The 27995-nt window shown below is 36.9% G+C and overlaps 1 long non-coding RNA gene across 2 annotated transcripts; it reads right to left on the bottom strand.

Annotated features, from left to right (window-relative positions):
• Positions 1-343: 343 nt before the first annotated feature.
• LOC135228841 (uncharacterized) lies at positions 344-27263 on the bottom strand. Of its 2 annotated transcripts, none has more exons than XR_010319721.1 (3): positions 27107-27263; positions 26626-26702; positions 344-679 (listed from the first exon to the last, which is right to left on the bottom strand). It is a non-coding gene; the product is annotated as an uncharacterized LOC135228841 (long non-coding RNA). The 2 variants fall into 2 exon arrangements; XR_010319720.1 differs by lacking the exon at positions 344-679 and adding an exon at positions 22909-23241 and having other exon boundaries at positions 27107-27256.
• Between the last annotated feature and the right edge of the window lie 732 nt (positions 27264-27995).

The raw sequence follows: 27995 nt of genomic DNA, 5'->3' as shown, positions 1-27995 counted from the left end.
TGTTTTTCTGAACCCAAACAAAATCAAAAACCTTTATTTTGTTCACTATTTTCAGTTCAATGATATTTTTCTTTTTGCAACATTTTATTGTGCTTTACATGAAAGTTCACAGAGCAAATTAGTTTCTCATTCAGTAATTTATACACAAGTTTCTCTGTGACACTGGTTGCAATTCCTGCAATGATGTCCGCACTCTCCCTTTTTCCACCCTAGCTTCCCTGTTTCCATTCACCCAGTTTTCCTCCCCCTTTCTGCCTTCTTATCTTTGCTTTTGGGCAGATGTTTCCCTATTTGTCTCATATAAATGATTGCTCTAAGGAGCTCTTTCCTCATGGGTGTTATTGCTTCTTTTATAAGCCTATCTATTATTTGGGTGAAAGGTGATCTATGGAAGTGGCTTCAGTTCCAAGTTAGAAGGGCGGGTGTCTAAGGGCCATAGTCTCAAGAATTCCTCCAGTCTCTATGGGGCCAGTAAGTCTGTTCTTTTTTAATGAATTTGGGTTTTGTTCTACATTTTTTCCCCCCATTCAAACTGGGACGTTCTGTTGTGATCCTGATTAGAGCGGTCGGTGGTGGTATCCAGGCACCATCTAGCTCTTCTGGCCTCAGGCTAGTGGTCCATTAGTCTTTTGGACTAATTACTTCTTCAAGTCTTTGGTTTTATTCACTCTCCTTTGCTCTAGAGAGAAAGATAAAAATAGTTGTATCTTAGATGGCTGCTTGCAATCTTTTAAAACTCCAGATGCTACTCACCAAAGTAGGATATGGAACATTGTCTTTATGAACTACATTACACTAACTGACCTAGATGCCCCCTGAGACTATAATCCTTAGCCTTGAGCTCAATAGCTGAGTCCAGTGAGGTGTTTGGTTATGTCTAAGAAGTTTCCATGACTGTGCCTCCTGTGTTCTCTCTCTATATGAATATACATGTAAAAAAAATAGCACATATAAATAGATATGTAGAAATATCCATAGCCAAACCTATACATGAGTGTGAGTGAACTACCATATGCTTTCCCACACCTTACAGAATCATATATTTTATAATATTTACTGTAGTTGCCTTTTATTCTTTCATACCTGTCAGTGACTTCCCTTGCCTTGATCATGTTATGATGACTTCCCCCTTATTGTGTATTGCCTTTCCCTTCATCAAAATTAGCATATATCTACTGTTTAGTTAGTGATTTTCCCTCCCTGTCACTCCCATTCCTGGTAACTATCAAAGAATGTTCCTGTGTGTAAACATTTTCTTGATTTTTTATAACAGTGGTCTTATATGATATTTATCCTTTTGTGATTGACTTATTTCGTTCAGCATAATGTCCTCCATATTCATCCGTGTTGTGAGATGTTTCACGGATTCATCATTAGTCTTTATCATTGCTTAGTATTCGGTTGTGTGTATGTACCACACTTTGTTTATGCATTCATCCTTTGATGGACATTTGGGTTGTTTCCCTGTTTTTGCTGTTGTGAATAATGCTGCAGTGAACATGCGTGTATATATGTCTATTTGTGTGATGACTTATTTCTTTAAGATATATACCTAGGAGCAAGATTGCTGGATCATATGGTATTTCTATTTCTAGCATTTTAAGTCAGTGCCATTCCGTTTTCCACAGTGTTTATATAATTTTTCATTCCCACCAGCAGTTATTGCTTTCTGTTTTTTTCAATCACTGCCTTGCTTGCCAGGGTGAGATGGCATCACATTTTAGTTTTGCTTTTCATCTCTCTAATGGCTAATAACTACTAGCATCTCTTCATGCGTTTGTTAGCAGCCATAATGTCTTCTTTGGTGAAGTGTCTCTTCATGTCCTTTGCCCATTTTTTAATTGGATCACTTGATTTTTTGTTGTTTAAGTTTTCTATAAATTTTGGAGATTAGTCTCTTGTGGGATATGTCATACCAAAATTTTTTTCTAAGTCTGTAAGTTCTCTTTTTACTCTTCTGGTGAAATCTTTTGATGAGCATACATGTTTAATTCTCAGGAGGTCCAAGTTATCAAATTTATCTTCTGCTGTTTGTGTATTTTTAGTTATGTTTGGTATTCTATTTATGCCATATATAGACTTCCATGATCTTTAGTTTTAGATTTCATATTTAGGTCTTTGATTCATTTTTAGTTAGTGTTTTTGTATGTTTAGAAGTATGGATCTTGTTTTATTTTTCTGCAAATGAGTATCCAGTTTCGCCAGCCCCATTGGTAAAGAGATTTTCGCTATCTCATTTAATGGATTTTGATCCTTTTTTGAAGATCAGTTGCCCATAGGTGATGGATTTACTTCTGGGTTCTCAGTTTTATTTCATTGGCCTATCTGTCTGTCATTTTACCAGTACTAGGCTGTTTTGACTACTATGGATATATAATAGTTTCAGAGATCAGGGAGTATGGGGCTTCCTACTATGTTCTTCTTCTTCAATAATGCTTCACTTATCTGGGGCCTCTCTGAAAGATAATTTTTAAGTTGCAAGCAAGACCACTGGACCATTTATGTTTGGTTTCCATCTGCTGCCCATGTGTTCTGAATGCTTCTCTGGCACAGGGCTGGTAAGGGCGCAGTTCATTGCTTTGGCAAGCCACTATGTGCAGCTGCAGCTATAGGTGATGATTGCTGTTATTTGAGACAATTCACAGGCCAGTCAGAGTTCACTATTTCCACTCCATGCTTGATCTCTCAAACAGTAATGTGAACTGTGACTACTGATGATGTGAGAAATGCTCAGCGACTGAGAACATCTATAGTCAGAAATCTGAAAGAGTTGGTCAAACTACATCGAGTCCTGAACAGTTTTAAAGGAACAAAAATTTGGCAGGTGAGTGTGAACATTTTAAATGTACATTATTCACATTTTTTTAAGTGTGACATCTAAATTCGAAATATAGAAAATAGCGTAAATTTTTGATGATTCCATCCTTGTATTCAATCTCTATTTAGAGGTACAATTTATACAATGGAACCCTGGTGGTGCAGTGGTTAAAAGCTCAGCTGCTAACCATAAAGCCAGCAGTTCAAATCCACTGAGCACTCCTTGAAACCCTATGGGGTAGTTCTGCAGATGACACAACCTATGAGTCACTGTGAGTCAGGATCGACTCAATGCCAAATGGTTTAGGTTTATTTTAATCACACATTATTTGTACTTACATGTTAAATTTGATATTTATCTCACAAATTGAAATGTTAACATATCAGCAACTAGCAGGAAGAAAATTAATGTTTCAATTGTGATGTATTGTTATTTCACTGAAAACAACTTGATGGGACCATCCTGAAGTGATATTTTCTTCAAAGGGTGCTAGATGAATGTATGAGAATGTTGTAAAGTAGAACTTCAAATGGAAGAAATCAGCAAACCTCATGAATTTGCAATAGTAGTTATTCTGGTTTTTCTAATATATCGAAGATACATTGCTAGCAATGCTTCTTTTTTTTTTTTTTTTTAAATTGTGCTTTAGGTGAAAGTTTTCGGAGCAAATTAGTTTCTCGTTCAAAAATTTTACAAAATTATTCCATGACGTTGGTTGCAATCCCAGTAGTTGTCAGCACTCTCGTCATTACCACCCTGGGTTCCCTGTTTCCCCCATCCAGGTTTCTTGTCCCTTCCTGTCTTCTCGTCTTTGCTTTTGGGTAAATGTTGCCCATTAGGTTTGGTGTGGTTGATTAATCTAAGAAGCACATTCCTCATGTGTGTCGTTGTTTGCTTTACAGGCCTCTCTAATCATTGGCTGAAAGGTGGGATTTGGGAGTGTCTTCAGTTCTAAGTTAGCAGGGTGTCTGGAGGGCCATAGTCTCAGGGGTTCCTCCAATCTCTGTCAGACCAGTCTAGTCTTTTTTGTGAATTTGAATTAATTCGACATTTTTCTCCTGCTCTGTCTGGGGGCCTCTATTGTAGTCCTTGTCAGAGAGGTTTGTGGTGGTAGCCTGGCACCTTCTAGTTCTTGTGGTCTCAGGCTGGTGAAGGCTGTGGTTCATGTGGTCCATTAGTCCTTTGTTCTAATATTTTCCTGGTATGTTTCATTTTCTTCAGTCTTCTTTGCTCTAGATGGAGTGAGACCAATAGATATATTTTAGGTGGCCACTCACAAGCTTTTAAGACCGTGGATGCTACTCACCAAAGTAGAACGTAGAACATTTTCTTTGAGAACAATGTTATGCCACTTGACCTAGATGTTCCTTGAAACCATAGCCTCCAGCCCTCAGCCCCAGCAACTTGGTTCCTAAAGATGTTTGGGTGTGTCTAGAAAGCTTCTGTGAAAGTGCCTCCTTTGTGTTCTATTCTGTATACGAATAGGTGTTCTATATACAAATATGTATGTAAAATTATCAATAGCCTAACTGATATATGTATGTGGGTATACTCCTATTTATTCCAAGATGGATTTGTTCATTCTTTTGTCAGTTCATGGTCTATTCAATATTCTTTGCCAACACCATAATTCAAAGGCATCAATTCTTTTTTGGTCTTCCTTTATTCGCCGTCCACCTTTCACACACATATGAGGTAATTGAAAACACCATGGCTTGGGTCAGGTGCACTTTAATCTTCAAAGTGACAGCGTTGCTTTTTAACACTTTAAAGAGGTCTTTCGCAGCAGCTTTGCCCAATGCAATGCACCCTTTGATTTCTTGACTGCTGCTTCCATGGGCATTGATTGTAGATCCAGGTAAAATGAAGTTCTTCGCAACTTCAGTCTTTTCTCCATTTATCATGATGTGGCTTATCGGTCCAGTTGTGAGGATTTTTGTTTTCTTTATGTTAAGGTGTAATCCATACTGAAGGCTATGGTCTTTGATCTTCATCAGTAGGTGGTTCCAGTCTTTTTCACTTTCATAAAGCAAAGTTGTATCATCTGCATAACACAGGTTGTTAATGAGTCTTCCTTCAATGCTGATGCCACATTCTTCTTCATATAGCCCAGCTTCTCAAATTATTTGCTCAGCATACAGATTAAATAAGTATGGTGAAAGGATAAAAAAATGGTGAAAGGATACAACCCTGAAATATGCCTTTACTGACTTTAAAACACACGATATCCACTTGTTCTGTTTGAACGACTGCCTCTTGATCTATGTACAGGTTCCTCATGAACACAATCAATTGTTTTGGGATTCTCATTCTTTGCAATGTTATCCATAATTTGTTATGATCCACACAGTTGAATGCCTTTGCATAGTCAATAAAACACAAGTAAACATCTTTCTGGTATTCTCTGCTTTCAGCCAGGACCCAGCTGATGTCAGCAATGATGTCTCTGGTTCCATATCTTCTTCTGAATCTGGCTTGAATTTCTGGCAGTTGCCTGTCTATGTATGGCTGCAGCCACTTTTGAATGAACTTCAGCAAAATTTTCCTTGCTTGTGATATTAATGATATTGTCCAATAAATTCTACATTCAGTTGGATTACCTTTCTTGGGAATAGGCATAAATATGGATCTCTTCCATTGGTTGACCAGGTAGTTGTCTTCCAAATTTCTTGGCATAGACAAGTGACCACATCCAGCACTGCATCCACTAGTCGAAACATGTCAATTGGTATTCTGTCAATTCCTGGAGCTTTGTTTTTGCCAATGCCTTCAGTGCAGTGTGGAACTCTTCCCTCAGCACCATCAATTCCTAATCATATGCTACCTGCTGAAATGGTTGAACTTCGACCAATTATTTTTGGTATAGTGACTGTGTGTATTCCTTCCATCTTCTTTTGATGGTTCCTGTGTCGTTTAATATTTTCCCCATAGAATTCTTTAATATTGCAACTCCAAGCTTGAGTTATTTCTTCAGTTCTTTCAGTTTGAGAAATGCTGAGCGTGTTCTTTCCTGTTGGTTTTCTAACTCCAGGTCTTTACACATGTCATTACAATACTTTACTTTGTCTTCTCTAGCAGCCCTTTTGAAATCTTCATATATATGAAAAGACATGCTGTATATACAAACATATATAAATGTATATTTTGTCTTGGAAGAAATACAGCCAGAATGCTTAGAAGCAAAGATGGTGAGACTTTGTCTCACATACTTTGGAAATGTTCTGAGGAGGGATCAGTCCCTGGAGGACATCAGGCTTGGTAAAGTAGAGGATCACTGAAAAAGAGGAAGACCCTCAATGAGATGGATTGACACAGTGGCTATAACAGTGAGTTCAAGCATAACAAGGATTGTGAGGATGGCTCAGAAACAGGCAGTGTTTTGTTTTGCTGTATATACGGTCGCTGTGAGTCAGAGCCAACTTGAAGGCACCTAAAAACAACAACAACATAATCCTATGTACCCTCCTTTCCCTATTCAACATATGTGTCTTCCTATTTATCTGCTCGTAAGTTATTGTTTGTATTTACTGTTTTTGTAGGGTTGTATATGCTATTTTTTTTTTTTATGCTATAGTATTTACTATGGTTGCCTCTTTTTTTTTTTTTTTCTTTTGTTCCTATGTCTTCTTTTGCTTTGGTCAAGCTATGCTGATTTCTCCTATATTGTGTGTTGTCTTTTCCTTCACAAAAGCTAACACTTATCTACTATCTAGTGAGTGATTTTCCGTCCCCAAACCTCTCCTTCCTCATAACCATCAAAGATTTTTTCTTTCTGTGTTTAAACCCTTTCTTGTGTTTTATAATAATGATCTCATACAATATTTGTCCTTTTGTGATTGACTTATTTCACTCAGTATAATGCCCTCCAGACTCATCGTGTTGTGATGGTTCATCATTTTTCTTAATTGCTGTGTAATATTCCATTGCATCACTCCTCCATCAGTCTGTTGTACAGTGGTGGCTTGCATGTTGCTGTGTTGCTGGAAGCTATGCTACCAGTATTTCAAATACCAGCAGAGTCACCCTTGATGGACAGGCTTCAGTGGAGTTCTGGACTAAGCCAGACTAGGAAGAAGGATGTAGTTGCATACTTCTGAAAAAATTAGCCAATGAAAACTTCTGAATAGCAGGAGAGCATTGTCTGAAAATGAGCCCCTGAGGTTAGAAGGCAATCAAAATACAGCTGGGGAAGTTCTGCTGCCTCAAAGTAGAGTCACCTTAATGCCATGGATGGAGTAAAGCTTTTGGAACCTTCATTTGCTGATGTGGCATGACTCAAAATGAGAAGAAACAGCTGCAAACATTCTTTAATAATAGAAACCTGGAGTGTACAAATTATGAATCTAGGAACAATGGAAGTCATCAAAAATGAAATGGAACACATAAATATCAATATCCTAGGCATTAGTGAGCCAAAATGGGCTGGTATTGGCCATATTGAATTGAATAATCATATGGTGTACTATGCTGAAAATAACAAATTGAAGAGGAATGGCATCACATTCATCATTAAAAAGAACATTTTAAGATCTACCCTGAAGTACAATGCTGTCAATGATAGAATAACATAGATATACCCACTACAAAAACCAGTTAATGGGATTATTATTCAAATTTATGCATCAATCTCTAGGTCAAATTTGAAAAAAATAGAAGATGATTACCACCTTCTACAGTCTGAAATTGATCAAATATTCAATAAAGATGCATTGATCATTACTGGTGACTGGAATGCAAAAGTTAAAAATAAAGAAGAAGGGTCAGTAGTTGAAAAATATGGTCTTGGTAATAGAAATGACACTAGGGATTGTATCATGGAATGTTGCAAGACCAATGACTTCTTCATTGCAAATATGTTTTTTCACCGACATAAACAGTGATTATATACACAAACCTCACCAGATAAAATACACAGGAATCAAATCAGCTACATCTGTGGAAAGAAATGATGAAGAAGCTTAACATCATCAGTCAGAACAAGCCCAGGGGCTGATTGCAGAACAAACCATCAATTGCTCATATGCAAGTTCAATTTGAAACTGAAGAAAATTAGAACAAGTCCATGAGAGCCAAAATATGACCTTGAATATATCTCACCTGAATTTAGAGACCATCTCAAGAATAGATTTCATGCATTGACTATTAATGAAAGAAGACCAGACAGGTTGTGGAATGACATCAATGGCATCACACATGAAGAAAAGAAAAGTTCATTAAAAAGGCAAGAAAGAAAGAAAAGATCAAAATGGATGTCAGGAGAGACTCTGTAAGTTGCTCTTGAAGGTAGAGTAGCTAAAACAAATGGAAGAAATGATGAAGTAAAAGAGCTGAATGAAAGATTTCAAAGGGCAGCTCAAGCAGACTGAGCATTATAATGAAATGTGAGTTAGAAAACCAAAAGGGAAGAAGAAGTTCAAAATTTCTCAAGCTGAAAGAACTGAAGAAAAAAATTCAAACCTAGAGTTGCAATATTGTATGATTCTATAGGGAAAACACTGAATGATCCAGGAAGCATAACAAGAAGATGGAAGGAATACACACTCACTTTACCAAACAGAATTGGTTGATGTCAACCATTTCAGGAGGTAGCATATGATCAAGAACCGATGATACTGAAAGAAGAAGTCCAAACTGCACTACAGGGAATGGCAAAAAACAAGGCTCCGGGAATTGATGGAATACCAAGTGAAATGTTTCAACAAACGGAGGCAGTGCTGGAGGTGCTCATTTGTCTGTATCAAGAAATTTGGAAGACAGCTTCCTGGTCACTCGACTGGCAGAGATCCATATTTGTGCCCATTCCAAAGAAAGGTAATCCAACAGAATGAGGAAATTATCAAACAATATAACTAATGTTACACACAAAGTTTTGCTGAAAATTATTCAAAAGTGGCTGCAGCAGTACATCGACAGTGAACTACCAGAAGGTCAAGCTGAATTCAGAAGAGAACGTAGAATGAGGGATATCATTGCTGATGTCAGCTGGGTCTTGGCTGAAAGCAGAGAATTCCTGAAAGATGTTTGTCTGTGTTTTATTGATTATGCAAAGGCATTCAACTGTGTGGATCATGACAAATTATGGATAACATTGTGAAGAATGGAAATTCCAGAGCACTTAATTGTGCTTGTGAGGAACCTGTACATAGACCAAGAGGTAGTTGTTTGAACAGAACAAGGGGATACTGTGGATTAAAAGCCAAGAAACACATAGGTGTTCATCAGAGTTGTATCCTTTCACAGTACTTATTCAGTCTGTACACTGAGCAAATAATCCAAGAAGCTGGATTATATGAAGAAAAACGTGGCAATCAGCATTAGAAAGAGATCCATTAAAAACCTGTGATATGTAGCTGACAGAACCTTGCTGACAGAAAGTGAAGAGGACTTGAAGCACTTACTGATGAAGATGAAAGACTACAGCCTTCAGTATGAATTACTCCTCAACATAAGAAAACAAAAACCTTCACAACTGGACCAGTAAGCAACATCATTATAAACAGAGAAAAGATTTAAATTGTCAAGGATTTCATTTTGCTTGGATCCACAGTCAACGCCCATGGAAACACAAGTCAGGAAATTAAACAATGCACTGCATTAGGTAAATATGCTGCAAAAGACTTAAGGTGTTCAAATGGAAAGATGTTACTTGAAGACTAAGGTGCCCTTGACCTAAGCCAGGGTATTTTCAATTGCCTCATATGCATGCGAAAGCTGGACAATGAATAAGGAAGACTGAAAAAGAATTGGGGCATTTGAATTATGGTGTTGGCAAGAATATTGTACACACAATGGCCTGTCAGAAGAATGAGCAAATCTGTCCTGGAAGAAGTACGGCCAGAATGCTCTTTAGAAGCAAGTATGGTGAGACTTCATCTCACATACTTTGGACATGTTATCTGGAGGGACCAGACCCTGGAGAAAGACATCATGTTTGGTAAAGTAGATCAATGAAAAAGAGGAAGACCCTTGATGGGATGGATTGACACAGAGGCTGCAACAATGGACTCAAGTATAACAATGATTGTGAGAATGGCAGAGGACAGGGCAGCATTTTGTGCTGTTGTACATAGGGTCATTATGGGTCAGAACTGACTCGACAGCACCTAACAATAACATGAAATTGCCATGGTAGTTTTGGGTGCACCAGCTACTCAGGACAGTGTTGAGAGGCCTTTCTCAGGTTTGAAATTCATCTTGCAAGACAACAAGAATTATTTAAATTATAAAATATTAGAGTATATTTTTTAATTAGGTGTAGGGTTTATTGCAATATATGTTTTCTAAATGAACTGTGTAGTTGTGTACAAATTAAATCTATATTTGTAATAAAATGTTTATTTTATGTAATTTTTTTGCAATTCTTCAGCTTAGAACTGCTGTGATATTAAAGTATTAAATATTCTGTTGCACTATGCCTTTATGTATTGATGTATTAAGTATGATAGTATACTTTGTGTTTCTAGTATTTTGTGAATAAATTCTTATCAATTTTACATGACTATTAAGTTTTAGTAGTGAAATGTCACCGACATCAAAAATTAAGTTTGTTTTCAGTGTATCATATACAGTATTAAGTTGAGAATTTCCTACTAAAAAAACTATTTTGAATCTTCATGTTACTATTTATACAGTATACTAAAAAAAAAGTATTTATATCACAACACTATTTTAAAGTGACTCAGGGCTACAGAGAATTCTAGAATATTTAAAAATAAAGAATTTTTAAAAATAATATGTTTTATATCATCTTTTTCTTTGTACTGAAATATTTTGACACAGTGATTAAAATTGAACATTATTATCACTTTATACTTAATTATTAATGAATGTATAAAAAGAAATACTTTAATGTTTCTATTTTTAAAGTAAATTACAAAATGTTGGGAGGAACAAAATTTGAGTTAATATAAAAATGCAATATTATTTGCAATGTAAGGAACAAATTTAGTAGCCATATTTCTTCAGATGAAATTGATCTTTGATCCATTTGCATAATATAAATTTGGGATCAAAGAGTATAAAACAGTTTTGAACTGGTTCAAACTGGTTCAGTCATGGTCAAAGAAGTGAACTTGAAACAAAATGAAATTTAAAAAAATTTTTTGAAGCCAAATGATAACAAGAACAGAAAAAAAAATACAGTTCAAAGCCCTATAAAAAACTTTGATGTCTATATGCTTGTCTCTTCTAGATATTTCATATAAGTGAGGTCATATAATATTTGTACTTGTGTGACTGACTCATTTCATCTAGTATGTTTTTAAAGTTCACCCATGTTATGGCATGTTTCAGAAATTTATGACTGAGTGATATTCCACTATGTGCATTTTGTTTATCCTTTCATTTGTTCACTTCATTTGTTGATGGGCCTATAGGCTATTTCCACCTTCTGGCCACTGTGAATACTTCTGCTATGAACATTGGTGTACAAGTATCTATTTGTTTTCCAGCCTTCAATCATTTTTAATATATACCTAGCAGTGAAAATGCTGGGCCATAAGGTAATTCTGGGAGTCCCAGGATGGTCAAATAGTTAAAGCACTCCACTATTAACTGATAGGTTAGAGGTTCTAGTCAACCAAGAGGCACCTCAAAAGAAAGGCTTGGCAATCTATTTCTGAAAAATCAGCCCTGGAAAGCCCCATGCAGCACAGTTTTACTCAAACATATGTAGTGTCTTTATGATTTGGTGTCGACTTGACAGCAACTGGTGTACTAGTTCCATGTTTAATTTTTTGAGGAACTACTAAACTGTGATTCACAGTGGCTGTACCAGTTTACAGCTCCACCAGCAAAGGATATTTCTCCATATTCTTGCCAGAATCTGTTGTTTTCCATTTTTTAAATCATAGACATCTTAACAAAAACAAACAAACAAACAAATCTGTTGTTGTCGAATCAATTCAGGCGTGTAACGACCCGATAGAGCAGAGTGGAACTGCCCCATAGGGTCTCCAAGGCTACAATAATCTTTACAGAAGCCAGTTGTCATATCTTTCTCCTGCCAGTGAGTCCCAATCACAGACCTTTTGATTAGCAGCCAAGCACTTAACCACTGCACCACCAGGTTCTCCTTATAGCCATTTGGTAGGTGTGAAATGTATTTTCCTGTGGGAATGATTTGGTTTTCCTAATGACTAACAACACTGAGTACCTTTTCACGTGTTTGTTGGCCATTTATATTTCTTCTTTGGTGAAATGTTTACTTTAGTACCTTTCAAAATAATTTTATAATTAATAGTTATCTATTGAGATGATCAAAAAATTTTGTCTTTTACTCTGTGTGATGTTTAACATTATGTGACATCTTGGCTAGGTTATAATTCTCAGTGGTTCTAGAGGTCTTAATTCTAAAGGGAGGAATGCTCCCACTAGGAGAAACATCACTGAATCAGGGGAGCTGAAAGTTAATAATACCACTCAGCCACTTTGGGCTCCTTATATCTCTGGATCAGCAGTGAAAGAAGAGAGTTACTGAGATGGCTGGTGTGACTGATCCTGAAGGAAAATTGGATTGATATTACATAATGGAGGCAAAGTAGAGTATGTCTGGAATACAGGAGAATTCTTATCCATGCCCTGTGACTAAAATCAGTGGAAAACTACAACAACCCAATTCAATTCTAACATGATTATCAATGGCCCTGATCCTTCAAGAATGAAGATTTTGGACACCACACTAGGCAAAGAACCATGACTAGCTGAAGTGCTTGCTGAAGGCAAAGAGAAAATGGAATGGGTGGTAGAAGAAGGTAGTTCTAAATACCAGCTATGGTAACATGACCAATTGCAGAAATGAGGGCTGTAACTGTTGAAAGTATTCCTTCCTTGTTTTTTTATGCACATGTGTACATAGATGTGTATACATATTAAATATTTTTGTTTTCTTCCTTATTCCATTACTCATAAAATATAAGATGGAAATGGGGCTAGTAGGTTTTCAGTTGTATCATGTTAGGCCCAAGTATGACACTATAATTGTGTTTATTTAGAGATTGTATATGGTTTAAGGAGATGTGTACAGGTGTCAGGTTGACAAGACATGGACTTGGATGGTTACTGTTATGTGTCAACTTCTCTAGGGTACAATTCTCAGTGGTTTGGCATCACTATGTATCAATTCCTATTTTGTGTTCTGGTGTGAACAGCCAATTGGTTAGAAGGGGATTTTCGTTCAGGGAGTGGCCTGCATTTACGATAAAAATGAATGTGCTGGCAAAGCTCACTCTGTTTCAGATCCTGCAATAGTCTCAGTGTCTGACTCCAGTTCCAAAGACATAAGGCAGCAGGGGCCTTCAGCCTATATCTTGATCTATGGATTTTGAATTCATCAACCTTCACTACCCAATGAGCCAGTAGAGGACCCCAGCCTGTCACTTGACCTGTGGTTTTTGGTTCATTAGCTTCTACAACAACATAAGCCAGCAGAGGTCATCAGTCTGTTGTCTGACCCAAGGATTTGGGACTTGCCAGCACTCACAATTGTGTGAGCCATTTCCTTGAAATAAATCTCTCTCTCTGTAACTACATATGTTTCAATAGTTTTGCTCCTCTAGAGAACCCAGACTAGGACACTCTGTTAATTTAATGAATTAGATTTCATAATTTTCAAATGTAGAAATAGCCTTGTTTTTCAGAGGTAATCCATAATGAATGTGTGTGTGTGCTGCTGCTGAATTCAAAATGCTTGCATTTTCTCATTGTTGACACAGTTCTTTGAGTCAACATGTTTTCATTAACTATTTAAAGATTCTCAAGTCCCTTCCAAGGTCAATTCTACACTTGTTGTTGTTGCTAGGTTCTCTCAAGTCAGAACCCGACTCATGGCGACACTATGTACAACAGAAGAAAACGCTGCCTGGTCCTGCATCATTCCCACAATCGCTGTTATACTTGAGCCCATTGTTACAGCCACTATATCAGTCCATCTCATTGATGGTCTTCCTCCTTTTTGTGATCTTCTATTTTACCAAGCATGAGGTCCTTCTCCAAGGACTGATCCCTCCTGATAACATGTCCAAAGCATGTGAGATATAATCTCTCCACCTTTGCTTCTAAGGAGAATTCTGGCTGTACTTTTTCCAAGACAGATTTTTTTTGGCAGTCCATGGTATATTCAACATTCTTCAACAACACCATAATTCAAAGGCGTCCATTCTTCTTTAGTCTTCCTTATTTATTGACCAGCTTTTGCATGCATATGAGGTGATTGAAAACACAATGGCTTAGGCCAGGTGCACCTTAGTCTTCAAGGTGAAAATTTTGTTTTCAACACTTTAAAGAGGTCTTTTGCAGCAGATTTGCCCAATGCAATGTACCTTTTGATTTCTTGTCTGCTGCTGTCATGGGTGTTGATTACAGATCCAAGTAAAATGAAACCTTGGTGGCATAGTGGTTAAGTGCTACAGCTAGTAACCCAAAGCTCGGCAGTTTGGCTCCATCAGGTGCTCTTTGGAAACTCTATGGGGCAGTTCTACTCTGTCCTATAGGGTTACTATGAGTAGGAATCAACTCAATGGCAATGGGTTTGGATTTGTTTGGTACCACCTCGGTTCTAAAAGAAAACAGAATAAAGCAAATGCCCATTGTTATATCAGGGATATATATATATATATATATATATATATATATATGTATTCGATACTTACAAAAGGAGAGAACCATTATTTTAGGTGAAGGGAAGGACAATAAGCAATACAGGGGAAGTCAGCACAACTGGACTAATCCAAAAGCTAAGAAGTTTCCTGAATACAACCAAACACTTCGAAAGACAGAGTAGCAGGGATGAGAGTCTGGGGACCATGGTTTCAGGGCACACCTAGGTCAATTGGCACAACAAAGTGTATTAAGAAAATGTTCTGTATCCCACTTTGGTGAATGGCATCTGAGGCCTTAAAAGCTACCAAGCAGCCATCTAAGATGCACCAATTGGCCTCAACCCACCTGGAGCAAAGGAGAAAGAAGAGCAACAAAGACAAAAGGAAAATATGAGCCCAAGAGAAAAAAAAGGGCCGCATAAACCAAGGACTCCCTCAGCCTGAGACCAGAAGAACTAGATAGTGCCTGGCTACCACTAATGATGGCCCTTATAGGGAACATGACAGAGAACCCCTGATGGTGCAGGAGAAAAAGGGGATTCAGACCTCAAATTCTAGTGAAAAAACCAGACTTAATGGTCTGACTGAGACTGGAGGGACCCCGTAGGTCGTGGCCCCTGGACTCTCTGTTAGCCCAAAACTAACAGAAGCCACCGCTTAGGACAAAGATTAGACTGGACTATAAGACATAAAATGTTACTGCTGAGGACTGTGCTTCTTAGCTCAAGTAGACACATGAAAATATGAGGACAGCTCCTGTCTGGAGGTGAGATGAGAAGGCAGAAGAGGACAGGAGCTGGTTGAATAGGCACAAGAAATACAGGGTGGAGAGAAGGACTGTGCTAGTGTGCTGTCGCATTGTAGGGAGAGCAACTAGGGTCACATAACAATGTGTGCTTAAGTTTCTGTACGAGAAACTGCCTTGAATTGTAAACTCACTTAAAGCACAATTTAAAAAAAAAAGAAGAGGAAAGAAGCAGTGTAATGCATTTGAGTGGCCACCAGATTTAGGAGCAGAGAATTTTTCTCTTTCCACATCTCTACAACTGAAAATACTTGAACTAAGCTCTTTCCCTGTTGTCGAGGTAAAAGTCTATATTTTCAAAGTAAAATCCATTAGAACATTCTTTCTATTCTGGTGTTTGTTCATTTTCATTCCTAACATCAAAACATGTCAGGTGCGTGCTAATTGATTATTCTCAGGACCCAGTGATAAAATTGGAAAATTTGACTGGCAGTTTTGATTCATTCCCTTCATATTTGATTAAGTTTGTACAAGTTCTCTTCCTTGACTTTCAGTTTCCTTAATTATAAAATGAAGAAAATTCTGTCTTCAAGGGAGAGTGTTATCGGTTTTAAGCAAAATAATATATTTGACTGTGCCCTGTTTCTTGTTTTGCAATCTGATTTTCTATACACATTTAGTGCTAGAGAAGGCTCATTTCCTGCTTCGTGGTTTCTGCAAGGGACCTGCATCCTTGTCTTCCCACAATGTCATAGAAGACATTAAAGTATTTGATATTTTTCATTTGTGCAGAAACAGTCTTGTCTTGACCACCAAATAATAGGATGAAAGTAAGTTCACAATAATTCATAAGAAAACTGATGCCCTTTAATATTAAAAAAAAAATTTTTTTTTACTGCAAAGTAAAGTGTTACACAAAAATTGCTCACAATAATTAGGATGCATTATAAAGCAAAATCTTGAGTAATTAACCTCTCCTGGAGAATATATAGGAATTGTAGACATCCAAAAGTTCTTTTTTCCATGCAGACATTTCTCCTTTTTTTTTAATAAATGCACATTGTTGCTCTTTTCCCATTTTCTAGAAATAAAGTATCATAAAATTCTTATATTTCTATGGTTAAGTGTCTTCCAATATTTTAAAATTACAGATAATGGTTTAGCAAATAACTTTTTAAATATGTATTTTTAGGGTAAATCACCTGTAGAATAAAAAGACAAATAGACAAATTCCTAGAAAAACTATTTTACAAAAGAAATTGGAAAATATACTGAAAAATAAATAAAGTCACTTACAGTGTTGTTTCTGATTTCTGTGATTTTGTAGTTGTTGTTTTCTTCACTTTCCCAGACCTAGTGGATGTCTATGATCTATCTGCAAAAGAGCAAGCCCAAAAGCTATTTCTGAAGAAGAGCAACTGGAATGGAGTCTCAAGAAGGCTGAGTACATTTAATAGAACTATGGGACAATAAAGAGAGACCTAATATACTCATCATCGTGGGGAACCAAGAAGGTGATGAGAGAGAGAAAGAGACAGAAAGATTATTTGAAGAAACAATGACACAAAATTTTCCCAATCTGACTAAAGACATGAATCTAAAAATCCAAGAAGCTCTAAGAACCCCAAGCTGGATAAACCCCGAGAGATCTAAGCCAAGAAATATCACAGATAGCCTCTCAAAAAGTAAAGATAAAGAGACAATCCTAAAAGCAGCAGAGAGAAAACAGTTACATACAAAAATTCCCTAAAAAGACTAAGTTTCGATTACTTCTCAGAAATATTGGGGTCCAAAAGGCAATAAAACGATATACCTTCTCCTCACTTATCAACTATTTCATTACCCAACATTTTATATTTACGACAACAGTAAAAAATCTACTACCTATTTTGTGCATTAATGATGTATGATCAGTAGCAATGAAGGCTGAGGTGTGAGACGAGAGTAACACTGGGTTTGATGGTTAAGGGTATGCGTCAACTTGGCTGACCATGATTTCCAGTGATTTGCAGTTATGTAATGATGTCATTTGGCTGTTTAATGATGTCATTTGGCAGTTATGTAATAATGTACTCATCCTCCATTTTGTGATTTGAGGTGGTTAGCCTCCATTGAGATAGTACCAATTTCTCAGAACTACCTTCTCTTTGGAACCTAACCATATCAATAAGGGAGGAGAGGATGTATTTAAAGAAAGAAGAAAAATTTGTCAGCCAAGAATACTACACTGAGTGAAACTGTCCTTCAATAATGAAAGTAAAATTAAAATATTCCCACATAAATATAACCTGAGAGAGTTCATATCTACCAAACCAGAACTAAAAAATATGCTAACTGGAGTTCTGTAGATGGAAGGGAAAGAACACTAGAAAGTAATTCAAATCTGTACATAAAAAAAAAAAACCTCTAAAAAAAGAACTGCATGAGCAAGCATAAGAGATAAGTTATTCATGACTGATAATTTTGTTTTGTCCTTCATGATTTTTGAAAACAAGCATGTAAAACAAATAAAATTATGTTACTATGCACATGAAATACAAGGATGTATTTAGTGATAACCACAACAAAAGGCAAGGAGACAGGAATAGCATAGGTATAAAATTTTTTGTGTTACTAAAGCTAAGTTGGTACCGACTTAAGATGTTATAACTATAACCTCTTAAATGTAATAACCATGGTAAACACTAAGAATATATCTAAAAAACATACACAAAAGGAAAGGCAAGGGGGACAAAAATGTCTCACTAGAATAAAACCAACATAACAACAAAAGCAAATGGTAGTAAAGGGCAAAGAGAAAGAGGAAAAAATAATCTGCTGGCTCCCCTAAGCTGGGAACTCTGGGCTGGCACAGCTCCTTTGCTTAGGCATAGGCATAAGGGGTCCATAGACTTTGAAAGAGCAGGTGTGGCAACATTAATTTCTGACAAAATAGACTTTAAAGTTAAATCCACCACAAAGTAAAAGGAACGACACTATATAATGATGAAAGGTCAATATACCAAGAGGATACAACCATAACAAATATTTATGCACCCAATGCCAGGGCTTCAATCATAAAACAAACTCTAAAGGCATTGAAAAGTGAGATCGACAGCTCCACAATAATAGTAGGAGACTTCAACACACCACTTTCAGTGAAGGACAGAACATCCAGAAAGAAGCTCAATAAAGACAAAGATCTAAATGCCATGATCAAACAACTTGACATCATAGACACATACAGAAGACTCCTCCCAAGAGCAACCATGTATACTTTCTTTTCTAATGTACATGGAACAGAATAGACCACATGTTGGGTCATAAAGCAAGCCTTAGCAGAATCCAAAACATTGAAATATTACAAAGCATCTTCTCTGACCATAAGGCCATGAAAGTGGAAATCAATAACAGGAAAAGAAATTGAACACTTGGAAACTGAACAATATCCTGCTCAAAAAAGACTGGATTATAGAAGACATTAAGGATGGAATAAAGAAATTCAGAGTATCCAATGAGAATGAAAACACTTCCTATCAGAAACTTTGGAACACAGCAAAAGCAGTGCTCAGAGGCCAATTCATATCAATAAATGTACACACCCAAAAAGAAGAAAGGGCCAAAATCAAAGAATTATACCTACAACTTGAACAAACAGAGAGTAACAAAAGAAACCCTCGGGCACAAGAAGAAAGCAAATAATAAAAATTAGAGCAGAATTAAATAAAATAGAGAACAGAAAAACAATTGAAAGAGTTATCAAGACCAAAAGTTGGCTCTTTGAAAAGATCAACAAAATTGATAAACCATTGACCAAACTGAAAAAAGAAAAACAGGAGAGGAAGCAAGTAACACCAATAAGAAATAAGACGGTAGATACCACAACAGATCCAACTGAAATTAAAAGAATCATATCAGAAAAACAAGATACGATTATCAAGATGTTATCAAGATAAACATACAAAAATCAGTAGGATTCCCCTACACCAACAAAGAGAATGTCAAAGAGGAAATCACCAAATCAATACCATTCACGATGACCCCCAAGAAGATAAAATATTTAGGAATAAATCTAACCAGAGACATGAAAGACCTATACAAAGAAAACTATAAGACACTACTGCAAGAAACCAAAAGAGACCTACATAAGTGGAAAAACACAGCTTGCTCAAAGATAGGAATACTCAACATTGTGAAAATGCCTATTCTACCCAAAGTGATCTATAGATATAATGCAATCCTGACCCAAATTCCAATGACATTTTTTAATGAGATGGAGAAACAAACCACCAATTTCATATCGAAAGGGAAGAGGCCCCGGATAAGTAAAGCTTTACTGAATAAGAAGAACAAAGTAGGAGGCCCTGCATTACCTGATTTTAGAATCTATTATACCATCACAGTAGTCAAAACAGCCTGGTACTGGTAAAGCAACACATACGTAGACCGATGGAACAGAATTGAGAATACAGACATAAATCCATCCACATATAAATAGCTGATATTTAACAAAGGCCCAAAGACAGTTAAATAGAGGAAAGACTGTGTCTTTAACAAATGGTGCTGGCATAACTGGATATCTATCCGCAAAAAAATGAAACAAGACCCATACCTCACACCATGCACAAAAATGAACTCAAAATGGATCAAAGGCCTAAATATAAAATCTAAAACAATAAAGATCATGGAAGAAAAAATAGGGGCATCACTAGAAGCCCTAATACATGGCATAAACACTTTACAAAACATTACTAACAGTGCACGGACACCAGAAGGGTAACTAGATAATTGGAAGCTCCTAAAAATCAAACTTCTGCTCATCCAAGGACTTCACCAACAGAGTAAAAAGCCTACTTACAGACTGGGAAAAAGTTTTGGCTACAATAAAGCCGATCAGTGTCTGATCTCTAAAATCTACATGATACTGCAAAAACTCAACAGCAAAAAGACAAATAACCCAATTAAAAAATGGAAAAAGGATATGAACATGCAGTTCACCAAAGAAGACATTCAGGTGGCTGAAGGATACATAAGGAAATGCTCACGATCATTAGCTTTCAGAGAAATGGAAATCTAAACTACAATGAGATACCATCTCACCCCAGAAAGGTTGGCATTAATCCAAAAAACACAAAATAATTAATGTTGTAGAGGTTGTGGAGAGACTGGGTCATTTACACACTGCTGTTAGCAATGTAAAATGCCACAACCACTTTGGAAATTGATTTGGTGTTTCCTTAAAAAGCTAGAAATAGAACTACCATACTATCCAGCAATACCACTCCTTGGAATATATGCTAGAGAAATAAGAGCCCTCACACTAACAGATATATGCACATCCATGTTCATTGCAGCACTGCTTACAATAGCAAAAAGAAGGAAGCAACCAAGGTGCCCATCAATGGAAGAACTGATAAATAAATTATGATATATTCACATAATGAAATACTACACAATGATTAAGAACAAGGATGAATCCGTGAAACATAACATGGAGGAATCTGGAAGGCATTATGTTGAGTGAAATTAGTTGCAAAAGGACAATTATTGTATGAGACCACTATTATAAGAACTCAAGAAATAGTTTAAACACAGAAGAAAGTACTTTTTGATGGTTATGAGGGTGGGAGGGAGTATTAACTAATTAGATAGTAAAAAAAAAAAAAGAACTATTTTAGGTGGCGGGGAAGACAACACACAATACAGGGGTGGTCAGCACAACTGGACTAAATCAAAAGCTAAGAAGTTTCCTCAATACAACCAAACACTTTGAAAGCCAGAGTAGCAGGGATGGGGGTCTGGAGACCATGGTTTCAGGGGATATCTAGGTCAACTGGCATAACAAAATATATTAAGAAAATGTTCTGCATCCCACTTTGGTGAGTGTTGCCTGGGGTCTTAAATGCTAGCAAGTGGCCATCTAAGATGCATCAACTGGATTCAACTCAACTGGAGTAAAGGAGAATGAAGAACACCAAAGACACAAGGTAAATATGAGCCCAAGGGAAAGAAAGGGCCACATAAACCAGAGACTGTATCAGCCTAAGACCAGAAGAACTAGATGGTGCCCGGCTACCACCTATGACTGCCATGACAGGTGACACAATAGAGAATCCCTGACGGAGCAGGAGAACAGTGGAATGCAGACCTCAAATTCCCATAAAAAGACCAGACTTAATGGTCTGACTGAGATGGGAGGACATCAGAAGTCATGGCCCCCGGACTTTCTGTTAGCTCAAGAATGAAACCATTCCCAAAGCCAACTCTTCAGAAAGGGATTGGACTGGACTATAGGACAGAAAATGATACTGCTGAGGAGTGAGCTACTTGGCTCAAGTAGGCACATGAGATGATGTGGGTAGCCCCTGCCTGGAGGTGACATGAGAAGGCAGGACAGGAGCCAGTTGAATGGACATGGGGAATACAGGGTGGAGAGGAGGAGTGTAGTGTCACATTAGGGGGAGAGCAGCTGGGATTATATAGCAAGGTGTGTATAAGTTTTTGTATGAGAGGCTGACCGCTGACTTGAACTGTAAACTTTCACTTAAAACACAATTAAAAAAAAAAAAAATCCTCCTTTTTTCCCACAGACAATGAATGGTACGTTAAAAGTTTCTAGAGGACAGTGACCGTATCTGCTTTTGCCTACCATTTTACCCGAAGCATCTGACATTGTTCCCGACATATAGTAGGCTTTTAATTAATGAACTCATTGTTGTTTAGTCAATTCTGACTCATGGTGACTCCATGTGTTCAGACTGAATTTCTCCATAGGGTTTCAAATGGGTGTAGTCTTACAGAAACAGATCACCAGGCCTTTATTTCAGGGTGCTGCTGAGTAGATTTGAACTGCCAACATTTCAGTGAGTAGCTGAGTGCAAACTGTTTGTACCACCCAGGGACCGCTTTTATTTAATAAATGGTACTGAAAATTCACAAATGAATACAAAAATAAACTGAAGTTTGTTGTCATTATTTTTAATTAACAAGTAACTGGCTCAATGCATTATTATAATGTGACTCTAAAAATGTACATTCAAATGGATATTTTCATTAAGAACTGATACTGAAGATATCAAATGAACAAGTAACCCCTAAATAGATTAACTTTTCGATGTGAAAATATTTGTTTAAAAGTATAGCATGCCTGGCATAGTGTGTGTTGCAGAAGGCTAGTTGTCTTCCAACAGTCGAACTACATTTCAAGCAGTAAATCGAAGATTTAAGGAGTATTTGGGCATGCAGCTACAGCCTGCTACTTGTGGCTGGAAGATGGACAGAAATGAAAATTCATCTAACTCTGATCCAATAAAGGAAGCCATAGGTTGTGAAAGGTATTATTGTTGCCATCCCAGGAAAACCCATCTACCTCTTCACTAAATTTTAAGTGAGAAAGAAAAATATATCATAAATTTATAAACATATTGTTTTTGTAAAGATTCTACAGTTTGTTCATCCAATTATGGACAGATTGTAAGTCTTAGATTCTAAGTCAGTATTGTTTAACGTTTGTAATCATAACAGCCTGGATGTTTGTTAGTATTTAAATTCCCAACCAGTCTCCTAGAAGTTCTGATTCTTTAGGATCCATAGGAACCCTGGTATCTGTACTTTTGTTAAGCATCCCAGTAAGGTATTATTAAGTCACCTTTGAAAACATTTGTCTAACACAGATGGCAAAGTACTCACGTATCTTAACATATTATACAGCCAAGAAAGAAAGGACAATTTAAAAAAGATACCATTATTTAACATTTTATTGAGTGAAACGTTTATAATTTTAAATTGCATTATATTTTATATTTGAGATACTAGTTATCGAACTGTCATTGAATAATTGAATACAGAGAACAAAATTCCTGAATACACAGGATTGTAGAGTTGGGAAGAACTTTGAACGATCTGTATTCCATGTTGTGTTCCATGGAAGGCTACACCTCATCATCTATGAAGTTAAGGCCCTGATTGAGACGACTAATTGGGTGTAGAACCCTCTGCAAAATGGGATCACAATAAAAGTCATACTGGTATGCAGCTCCATCAAATTTCAGCGTCTACCATAATAATAATTATAATCAAATCCAAACTGGTCACCACTTTTTCTGTAGATGTGGAAAGAGACAGAGAGAAAGAAAAAAAAAATTGAAGGAACACATTAAACAAATTAAAGTATACAAAGAGTTTCTCAATGAGGAAGACTTGAACTTGGCACACAAGGAGAGGCTGTGCTTTTCTTCTCCAAATAGCCGGGCCCCAGCTGCTCTCTTGTCCCTGCATACTCCCCCTAGCAACAGAGGGGCCACTTAACTCTTCCTACACGCTCGACCTTGACAGTTTTGCCATCCAGACTTGAGAAAGGAGAGCATTATCTTAGCGGTTCTCCAGAATGAATTTTGGGATTAAATGTGCATACCCAAAACCCAAATGTGTTGCCATCAAGTTGATTCCAACTCATAGCAACCCTATAGGACAGAGTAGAACTGCTCCGTAGGATTTCCAAGGAGGAGCTGGTGGATTTGAACTGTTAGCAGCTGAGTTCTTAACCACTGCATCACCAGGCCTCCAAATGTGCATAGAGTTTATGAAACACCTGAGAGTGAAAATGGGGAGGGAGGAAAAAGTGTGACTGAAACTTTAGTCTACAGACTCCTTCAGAGTGAAGAAGGCAGGAAGGGAGGCTAAGTGGAAATGTCCTAGAATGAGCTCTAAGAAAGGTTTGGAGGGTTGTCTTGGAGGTCATGTGACAAAAATGACCATCAGAGGATTCCCTGCCTAACATGAATGGGGTCCATAGTGATAGATTCCACAGCACAGCAGTTAGTCAGGGTCCTTGCTCAGTTCTGCCCCCTGCAGCTAGAGGTCTGCATGGCCTGTTCTCACGGCCATAGCAGAGATCCACTCACATCTGGACTGCAGAGTTAACTCAAATTGATCCCTAGGCTGCCATTAGCAATTCACAATTAAGTTAAACTAATTTACATAGTTGAAGAATATCTAGTCTGGTTATAATGAAAGCTCAAATACGAAATTACTTTCAGAATTTAGAACTTCAGGAATAGGTGCAAGTGTGGGTTCTATATCATTTTCCCACCCACTGCCATTGGGTCATTTCTGACTCAGTCACTGCATAGAATTTCCAAGGCTATAAATCTCTAGGGAAGTAGACTGTCACATCTTTCTCCCACTGAACCCCTGGTGGTTTCAAGCAGCTGACCTTTTGGTTAGCAGTCAGTTGCTTTAACCACTGAGCCACCAGGGCTCCGTACATCATTTACAGATGTAGTAAAGTTATTTTTGTATATGTTCTGCCTAGGTTTTCAGCAACACAGATTTTGCTGTCTTTTATGATGGATTCTTCATTACTTTGGAAGAAGAAATATTTATGAGTGTGTTCTTACATCTTTTCACTGCAGAAAATACATTTATTGTTATCAGTTTGACCATTGGTTGCACAGACTGGAAACATTTCTCTGGTGCATAAATCTAGCTGGTTTGCATACACAGTACAGTCTGGCTGTTAAACATAGAGAGTCAACATAACATTTATGAGAGAATGAACCTTCGAATAAAATATTCCTTGATCTTAATACAAAATGCCATACACCAAAACAGGATAAATGTATCCCATATAGGTTTAAAAATGAATCCTATGTACCCTCAACACACTTTAAAAATTAAGCGTTATTGATATGTTTTCAAAGTTTCCTATCATTAAACTATAAAAGGCCATACAACTGGCTAGATGTGTTTTTGTAATTTAGCCACACCCACTCACTTCTTCTCATACGCAGGTCACATATTCCTCCTTTCATCACACCAGAAGAAATCAAGGGGCTGAATTTTCGATGTATCACTTCCTCATCTTTCTTGATAATTTTTTATCAATATTGTATATATACGTAAGTATGTGTGTATTAATATATATGTGTATAAATGTCCACGTGTGTGTCTTTATGTGTATGTAAATATACATGGATAATGATATAAATATAGATATATATGTAATTTATTTAACGTTGGTTGTTTTGATAATTTATAAATCAACAATAGTATGCATATTCTTATATCACCTGTTTTTATACCTCTTGTGACCTATATCTATTCAAATGTTTAGAAATACAGTTCATTTTTTTCACCTTTATGTAATATATCACTATGTGAATATATAGAAAATAAGTGGGTATTGTGGTTGGTTCTTTTTTTTTCCTTTGGTATTTCAGGGATAAACAATTATACTCAAAAAATCCTACAACCACTTTCAAATGCCTTGTGTGCAACAAAGTTTATGCCCATGAATGCAATTTTGGACAATGGCATATTCACATTGTAATTTGTTTGGATCATGTCAGATAGTTTTCTATTGCTGGCAAGTTTCTATTTCTTGAGCTTAGTATAATAATGATACTTTTTTTTTAAAAGAGTCATTTGTTGCACATTTTGCTTGATGAATTTGGATGCTAAAGTTTACAATATAAAAAAAATTTAGAAGTTTACCTTTTTCAATTTCCAAGTGAATCAGTGTTAACTTACCAGATTAAGGAAGTCTGTTCTAAAAGTTTCTTTAAACAACATACAGAGGAAAATGTTAAAAATTAGAATAATCATTTTTTAATTATATAGATTCTGGTAAGAAGTGTTCATGACGTTTATTAGCATAAACCAATGTCAACTGCTTACTCAAAATACTGCAAACTATGAGGTGAGCCTCTTGAGGCAGTAGCAAAACAATAAAATCACAAAATAACTCCAAATCTGGAAACATTTCTTCATTCCCAAATTAATCACACTCTGTAAAAAATAACTTTAAATATTATTTTTTTAAATATTCCTTAAAACCATGCTTTGAAGATATCATTGTTCTATTTCATTTTTAATGATAAGACATCCCAGTCAGGGAAGACGTTGGCCTGTATCCTCAGTTAATAGGAAGAAATAAATTAGTACTGAGTTAATCTATGTTCCACTCTAATTTCTGTCCTCTATCCAATATCTTAAAAAAAAAAAAGCTACCTAATTCTCAAATTCATAGGTCACCCTGAGTTTTAGGATGACAGCTTTGTCCTTTGAGGTTTCAATAACTCTCCCATCAGGCCTTGATTTTAAGGACTCAGAGCAGGTAAATAATAAATCAGACTGTCAAGGAACATCATATCTAGAAGAGATCATTCCTCCCCACACTTAGCCTTTAACAACCATGAAATCTGACCTCCAAAGAAAGCCAAAGAACTTACATAAATTTCTTTGCTTATAGATGAGCAGAAAGCTAAAGTTTACTGTCCATACCAACCTACCACTCTGTCTCCAGCTCTCTAATGTGGGAAATGAGAAAAAGAAATCCACTGATGCAATTTAAAAAAGGCATTCGTAACATGCATCCTTGTTTTACCAATTTAAGGATTATTCACCCCATAAATAAGCCCCTCCATTCCTAGCAGCTGTTTCCTGTTTTTAGGAGTGTTTCACCAGGAACTAGAAAGTTTACTCACCGGAATGAGGAGGAAATGCCAACACAATGATGCAGAGAACTTGGATCCATGATGAACAGAAAGGCATTTTATCAATTCTGTGAAAGAAATCCTTCAGAATAACATACGGCACAGGGAAAAAATTCCCATTTCCAAATGAAGGTAACTCACTGGCAAAGAACATGCTTTATTCCTCCTAGATTCCTAATTAACATGGAATTAATTTTTTTGTCCTCCATACCTTCCAACTCAACATGACAAAATATGTGAACATATGGCTCCTGTGATGAGAGTGAAACACTAGGACAAAATAAGGAGCTGCGTACTCTCCCAATTTTGGGGTCAGCCAAAAAGAAGCCTTCTGCATTTAAGGAAACACATGCATTTGAATCACTTTTTTTTTTCTCAGAAAATAAAAACAGTTATTTCAGGAAGAACCAGCCTTTAAAGTCCCTACAGCAATGCTAGGTAGCAGAGTTACCTCTCTAGATTCCGCACTTACCTACCCTCACACAGAGAGTCGCAGAGTCTGGTGGACAGCACTGAGACTGTGGCTCTCTTGTTTACCTTTCCTACTCAGCCACCTACACCAGCTGGGGAGTCTTCTTTATTTATCTGTTAGTGAGGAGCATGGTGAGGTAAGACAGGAGGCCAAGGGAAGGTAAGGCATAGAGGTATTCTGCCTTCTTCCTCTAGGCTCTAAAGTTGGTCATGAGACATGCTTCACAAAGAATCTTCCATAGTTCTGTCCTCAGGGAAGATTTCAGGCAATTTGATATGATGAACCAGAAAGCAAGGGATTGCTTTCGGGTAATAAAAGTGGCTATAGATCTTAAGGTAGAGAATATATGTGACAGTTTTCCAAGCAAGTGGGTGAGAAAGGAAACGAGAACTAAAGGGAAAAAAGGAGAATGAGTTTTAGGGACTGTAAATTAGACTTCTAAGGAGGTCTAGTGGTGCAATGGTTAAATGCTTGCTGTTAAGTGAAAAGCTGGTATTTTGAACCCCCAGGTGGCTCTGGGGGAGAAAACACCTGGTATTCTGCTCACATAAAGAATTACAACCTAGGCAACCCTAAGGGACATTTCTACTCTGACCTATAGGTCACTATGAGATGGAATCGACTCAACAGCACACAATAACAACAATTAGACACATACCTATCCCCTTAGTATTTTGCAACACTAGAAGTGCATGAGACCGAATTGGAGATTTTTTTAAACTTTTTATTTTGAAACAATTGTAGATTTATATACAGTAGAAATAAATAATACACAGAGTTCCTGTGTACTCTTCAACCAGGTTCCCTCAATGGTGATATCTAGTTACAAAAAAGAACATGCTCACAGCCATGAATTGACATCAGCTGGAGAACATTTTACCAAAGCCCA

Source organism: Loxodonta africana, chromosome 2, assembly GCF_030014295.1.
Source record: "Loxodonta africana isolate mLoxAfr1 chromosome 2, mLoxAfr1.hap2, whole genome shotgun sequence".
Lineage (NCBI taxonomy): Eukaryota > Metazoa > Chordata > Mammalia > Proboscidea > Elephantidae > Loxodonta > Loxodonta africana.
The sequence above is the reverse complement of the archived record's forward strand: the minus strand, read 5'-3'. Positions and strand labels throughout refer to the sequence as shown.